General features: G+C 37.1%; 1 long non-coding RNA gene across 1 annotated transcript; it reads right to left on the reverse strand.

Moving 5' to 3' along the window:
- Window positions 1–753: 753 nt before the first annotated feature.
- Window positions 754–2,566, reverse strand: LOC107729950 (uncharacterized). Its single transcript, XR_001638635.1, has 3 exons — window positions 2,492–2,566; window positions 1,304–1,437; window positions 754–1,162 (listed from the first exon to the last, which is right to left on the reverse strand). It is a non-coding gene; the product is annotated as an uncharacterized LOC107729950 (long non-coding RNA).
- Window positions 2,567–7,339: the final 4,773 nt, after the last annotated feature.

Genomic DNA, 7,339 nt, shown 5'->3' on the forward strand with positions numbered 1-7,339 from the left:
ACACACACGCACGCACGCACACACACACACACACACACACACACTCACACACACACACACACGCACTCACACTCACACACACACGAACACACGAGGAGCTGTTCATCAGTTCAGACTCCATTCATCAACTCTTTATAACATTTAATATTTTGGATTGGCTTGATTATTAGTAATTTTGTTGCGCTTTTGTGGTTTTAATTAGTATTTTTTATAAACATTACCTAGGTTTAGGTTGAATATTTACTATTTTGGTACATTTTTTATTTCAGTTTTAGTTTTTATTGTATTTGCAGTTAGTAATTTTAGTGATTCAACTTAAACTAAATGAAAACGTGAAATGTTGCCAACTATCCAAAATAATTTGTTAACTAATATGTATATTTCAGCTTTATCTTAATCAACAAGAATGTTTTAATAGTTTTAGTTAACAATAATAACCCTAAAAAGGACGAACAGCATTTTACGTTGACTTCAAATAAAAACGACTGTATTTTCCCGAACATAAGTCACGTATTTTGATCATTTAAAACGTGCTGCTGCTTATATTCCAAAGTTACCATATAAAGCTCTTAACATGAACAAAGCCACACATCTGCACTGATGTCGAACGAGAGCTCAAGTTGATCTGTGTCACGCTGCTGGTTTGCTTTAAATTAATTTATTATACTATAACACTATAATGTGTTTTACACTTTTATTTCATTCCTGTTCTGAATAGCATTTCATCTGAAGGATTTGTTGTGTCATGAGAGGAACTAAAATACGTTTATTGTGTTCATGATGTTCCATTTACATTATTTCAGACTGTAATAATAACATTTGGCAAACACTGATGCAATGCAATCCAACTGACCCACTGCAATGTATTTTCCATCAACAAACAGTAACTGTAATGATTTAATGTGAATGTCTTCAGGCACAAACAGACTGCTGATGAACAGCAGCAGTGTTTGTTTCTTTTGGCTGTTGAGCGGTCTGAATATTTCATGCTTTTACGGCACAAACGCTGCTGGCAGAGGATCATCAGCTCTAACCTTGAGTGCAGGAGCATTTAAAAGACTCCTTACTTCTTGGATTTGTCAGACGGAGCGTCTTTATGCGCTTTCTTCACTTCCTTCAGCTCTTTTTTGGCCTCTTCAATTTGTTCCTTTTTCTTCTGGATCTGTAACAAGAAGCAGAGAGACAAAAGTGTGACCTCTGACCGCCGGCGGCTCTCTCTCTCGTGTGTGAGTGTGTGTGTGTGTGAGAGAGAGTGAGAGTGTGTGTGTGTGTGTGTGTGTAGGTGCATTAAGCGGCGTGTGACCTGCGACCCGCTGATGCTGGAGTCTAAACGACTGGTCATCACTCTGCTGTTTCTGATTATTTCTGACCGCCTCGTCCTTTAAAGCTCGACCTCGCCGCTCAAACCGCTGCACTGCCCTGCAGTCACAAACCCACCTGGAATCCAATAAGGTTTGACCTCAGAATCTCGTCAGCAGCGTCTGATTGAACTCGACACTCATCCATACAGCGCCGTGCTCAGCACAGACAGACTCAACACAGCTTCAGAGCAATCAGAGAAGCAGTCTTAATGCTGCGCAATTCATCAATCATGAGACCAACTCCACTCCAGATGTAAAGCAGCTCTACTGAGCTTTAAAAGAATTCATATTCAGTAATATTATTTAATGCACGGACACTATCAGATGAGAACCGAACAAAGACTCTGCTTTACAGAGGAAACTGAATTCATTCCATAATTGATGAATTTTACAACAGTGACACTGAATTGAATTCATTAAACTAAATTGAGAAGAACAATTCAATGTTATTTTTTAATTTTTAGTCATTAATAATTTAGTCATTATAATGTTTTGATGAGATGTTCAAGAAGTGCTTTATGGTTTTAGTTTAAGATAATAACCCAGGAGACACTACAGTCTTCTGTAGAACTGAAACCAAACGAGTTTCATGATTGTCGAGTTTCTCAGCATTAGCTCTTATGTTCCTGCTGCTGCTGCTGCTTTGAACGCTCAGTGTTGTATAAAGTGCTTCGAGTCTCAGAAGCGCCTGTCATTACTGAGCTCAGTTCATGATGAAGATGAAGATGAAGATGAGCAGCTGCACTGACTTCTCGAAGGTTTTGGGTGCTGCCCTCTGGTGGTTACAGAGGATGTTTACAGAAAACCCCACGCTGAATGAAATGTGAATATCTATCTGATGCAAAGCATTCATTTCTGACACAATCAAACCATAAAGTTATATCTGGATAATAAAATAATTATTCACTGAAAATAACTTCAGCTAGTTTCCACTGCAACATTCCTCATTTTCATTTGGTTTAATTTGATATACTAAAACAACACACTGAATTAAAACTCAAAAAATTTATACAACTATAAAGACATTAAAGTAAAAATAAAATATTAAAATTAACGTGAAAAAAAAAAAACCTAATTCAAACGAATAAAAACTATAACAGTGTCTCAGTGTGATCTTCAAACGCACTTACTGTGATCAAATAAATAAATCATCTTCCGGATCCTTATGCTTTATGAACAGCTTCAGATTCTTGAAAACCTGCGAGTGAAAATCATATTAGACACAAACTCATCACACGGGACCGTGCATTAATTAAATGCATCCACTAATAATCATGTGATGTAGTGCAGTGCTCAAATCCACTCGTTAGAAGAGATGATCCCTACACAGTGTTCACTGCCAATTAATTAATCTAATTAACTGCAAATTAAATCACACTATTTTCGCAGAGAAATGACCCACCAAAGATCATTTCAAGTCATTATTGTGTAAAATGAGAAATGCATTGAACTGACATTACAAACAAGTACCTTTAGAAAGAATTTTGATTCAACATTGCATAAATAAATGGTAATAAACGGGTATTAAATTTTTTTTTTGTAAATATTGAAATATCAAAACTGACTTTTTAAAATGATCCACTAAATATGAAAGTAAAAGTGTCAGCAGGTGGAGGCACGAGTGAGTCGTTGAATGATTCACTCGACCAATTCATTCAGATATGAAACAAATGACTGTCTGAATGAGTCACTGAATCATTCATTTAACTGATTCACTCAAATGGCTGATTCATTCGGTAATGAATCACTGCTGTGCTTTTGTTTTCATTTGCAAAATTGAGCAAAAACAGACAATATGGAGTCTAAAATGTAACACTATGAACTGCTTGTTTATTGAACTGTGGTATGAATCAGTGGAGCAGATATTGGGGAGAAACAGCACTCTTGCTGGTGTGATATTGCTGAACTATATCATATGATATGAATATAAGAGGGGGATTTTTGCCCTCATATCTTGAATTTTCGGCTCATAAAAGTCAAATACATAAAATTTTAAATAAAAAAAAAAGAATTAATTTTAACTTAAATACAGCCCTTTGAAATCAGTTTTAGTTTTTAGGGAGAGAAACACAGGCCTTTGTGCTCCAAACTTTTTTTTTAATAAAAATAATTATTAAATCCATTATTAAATTAATATAATTGGGAATTATTAATAATTATTTCTAAAATATAATAAAATAACTTAAGATTTTAGGTTCATATTTAATGAACGCTCTCTCTCACAAATAATATGCCGGTAATAGCCACAGTTTCTCCGACATTTTACAGAATGCTAAATAATATTGCTTTATTTACTTTTTAAAATAAAAGTGTAATAAAAAGCCACATGCATTAACCACATATACTGCAAAATTTAGAATTTACAAACTGCCTCCTTTTAGTTCATGAGTATGAAACACTAACTCACACGGAACTGAACTGCAATTTAAAGAAAGTATAACAAAAGAATTGCATTAGTCCAACACAAGTGTAAGCAGATATGAAAAAAGACATTACATATTATTTAGCAAGCCTGTAACCACATAAATTAACAATTTAAAAAAGCATTTTTGGCAAATCCAGGTAATTTACCATAGAAATATGATGATTTTTAATGTTTATGACTGTTAGAGCGCCACCTATGGCCGGAGTTTGCAAAAGTAGGTTTTTTAAAATATTGTCAAATATTTAAAGAACAATTTGATTGACAGCAGTGGCCCTAAAGGCAAAGTTGTTCAGAATGAGCAGATCGATCGTACGGTGTGAAGATCTAGTGTATGCATCAATATGTGAACATTTTCTGCAATTTGGAGTCATTTACCATAGAAATATAGTGTTTTTGAAGCCTTTTTGACTGTTATATGTGTGAAAAACCACACAATATACAATCGTTTACACCCTTGAAAAATGCGCCATCGCCCCCCAGTGGCCGATTTCTTTCGAATTTCGCGAGTCAAACAGGCCCACTGAGTTTCATTCCGATCGACCTGCGTTAACCTTGTCTAATGAGTGCTCAAACTTCATTGGCCAATAGCGGCCACGTTTTTTGAGATACATAAATGTCCTTATAGACACCTGTGGCACTTTGGACAAAGACACTGCATACCAATTTTCACGTTGATCGGACAAATGGTTGCGTAGTTATAGCCATTTTTATGTTTTTTCCCCTCTTATAGCGCCACCAAGTGGCCAAGCTCCGTGATTTTTTTCATGTGACCTCAGATTGAGCTCCTACATGAGTGTTATGAGATTGGTGAAGATATCGCATTCCGTTCAAGAGTTTTAGCCGTTTTAGTAAAAGCGTCCCTGTCCCTTTTGAACGTTTTGGTGTCCGTTTGCGACCGTGAGACGAAAGTTAACTTTTTTTTGATGATTATTGATATTCAGTCTTCAGAGAATCAGTCTGCACTCGTTTGGTTCCAATCGGGCGGGAAAAAACTTGGACTAGTGCGCAAAAGTAGGTTTTTCAAAAAAATCCAAAATACCTGAAAATTACCGGGCTTAGGAGTTATGAGCGATTTCGCACTTTTGATGGCTGTAGCGCCCCCGTCAGGCCGATTGGGGCGAGTTTTGGTGACATTGTAGACGGCGAGAGTACTACCATCCCTCCAAGTTTCAAGTCTCTACGACTCACGGTTGCTCTGCCCGATCAGTTTTAGGTGGAGATTGCTGATCCTTGGCCATTCGAACAATTACGCCCCGCGCTTGAACCCCTAATAAACAAAAATAAAGGAAACTGCCACGTTTGATCTTTTTCCATGCAGTTCTGAGGAAAAAAAAGTCACAGTTACCTTTTTTAACTTTTATTCTGTGACGGAAGCAAGATTCCATATTTGTGGCATCATTAGTTCTGATTAATTAAGCCTATTTAATCCCTAATATTCATATTTGATTTTTCCTCCGTTGATTTTCAAAATGAAGTTCATTATTTAAATCTTGTTCCACATTGATTTTATGAGCTGAACTCAACTGATTCACACAGTTAAGGTTAAATGATCAAATGGACCATTAAAGACTACCTGAAGGAAAACAGCGCACACATACCACTTCCACTTATCAGACTCCTCGTCTTTCTTCTCCTTCTTCACCTCCTCTCCGTCTTTCTTGGTCTTGTTCTTCTCTGCTTTGTCATGTTCAGAACTCGTCTTGTTCCTTTTCTTCCCAGACGGCTGATTCTTATCGTCGCGTTTCTCTCGGCTCTTTTCATCTTTGACTCTCTTCTTCTTTATCTTGACAGGTGCCGTGACCCGGGGTTCATCCGTCTCCTGCTTCAGCGCGGCCTCAGATTCACACTTTCATCTGTCCCAACGGTTACTCATCACCAGTCAAACATCATTCACCGCGGTAAGATCATCCACCAACGACACCTGATTTGAGTGTCTGTTGCTCTTGTTTTGGAGGTTTCCATCCACGCTGCAGAGCTCCAGATCTGCAGTCAGCTTGCTCTTCTCCTCGTGATTGTGACACTCCTTGCCGCTTTTTGATCGAGTCTTAGAATCAATCACAAGCAATTAAATAAACCATCATTAAAACCTGTAGACGTGGCCATCAAGAGCAAACACTTGAAATGGTCAAATCAAAATACCTTCTGTTTGTTGTTTTCTGGTGAACTTGATCTCTGCTGTCCATCATTTCTGATTTAAAGAAACAGTGCACCATTTCTAACAACTTGTTCGATTAAACTTATTTCCATATTCTTAGAAAGTTAAATTCATTGTGAGTAATATTTTTTCCATTGCTTTGCACCATTAATCAAACACAAAGTCAAACAGAGATCTCTTGCCTTTCATCAGGATCTACTTTGACATCCTGCAAAATTAAAATGCAAAATTAAACACTTTTAGATTGAAACTGAGGTATTTATCATATATTTTAAGTGAATTATGAGTCCTTACCTCATGCGTGTCATCATCTCCTGCTTTATATTTCACTCATCAACATGAGACTATTGATTGACACAGAACTATCGGAGAACGTTATCAGAACGTTCCGGCAACGTTCTCTCAAAGTTATGAACAAACGTTCTTCCAGTAACATTAAAATAATTTTCATTCAAAGTTATCTGGTCTTTAATAACGTTCTCAAAAAATATTTTTTGTGAAACGTTCTAGTTGGACGGTCATCTAATGTTTTTTAAATGTTACCAGTTTCAGAACGTTCAGAGAACATTTAAAAGTAACATTCCCATAATGTTTTCAAAATTATCAAATCGAATGTTCCTTTGATGTGTGCATAGCCAAAAATGTTTTATAAACACTTCAAAAACGGGGCGTTCGGAGAACATTCTTGAATAACGTTTTCATAACCGTGATGGGAATGTTAGCGAAACGTTCTCTGAAGAGGTTTTACTGTAGGAGAGACGCACCTGCTGACTCCAGATTGACTGCTTCACCTGTTAATGACAGACTCATTAGACTCACTCGCACTCCTTCATTAACGATCTCTTGATGGTTTTACCTTTGAGGAGGGTTTGTGTTTGCCGGTCAGCTCCCTGTCTTTAGAGGAGTGTTTGGACTTCTCTCTGACACACACACAGATCGGAGTTAAATCTAGATCTGTCTCTGTCAGAAAGAGATGCATTAACGAAAACACTAGTGTGCTATTTATGGAGGCTATATCTTTAACACCAAGCATTTCTGCAGACACTGTTGATCTTCTCCTTGATTCCTTTAACTCAAAAGTTAAGAATGTTATTGATGACATTGCTCCTTTGAAAGTCAGCAGGAAGACTGATCCACTATAAAGACAGCCTTTGTACTTTCAGTGTGGAACTAGCCACAGCTAGACAGACTTTCTTCTCAATCTTCTCAAACAGTAACTTAAACAACACTCGCACTCTTTTTGCTACTGTTGAGAGACTGACAAACCCCCCAAGTCAGATTGCCAGTGAAAAGCTCTCCGACAGCAAATGCAATGAGTTTGCTTCCTTATTTTCTGAAAAGATCAATAATATCAAGAAGGCGATTAGCACATCCCCAAGTTATGCAGAGGTTAGACAG

Source organism: Sinocyclocheilus rhinocerous, unplaced genomic scaffold, assembly GCF_001515625.1.
Source record: "Sinocyclocheilus rhinocerous isolate Xijiao unplaced genomic scaffold, SAMN03320098_v1.1 scaffold2835, whole genome shotgun sequence".
Lineage (NCBI taxonomy): Eukaryota > Metazoa > Chordata > Actinopteri > Cypriniformes > Cyprinidae > Sinocyclocheilus > Sinocyclocheilus rhinocerous.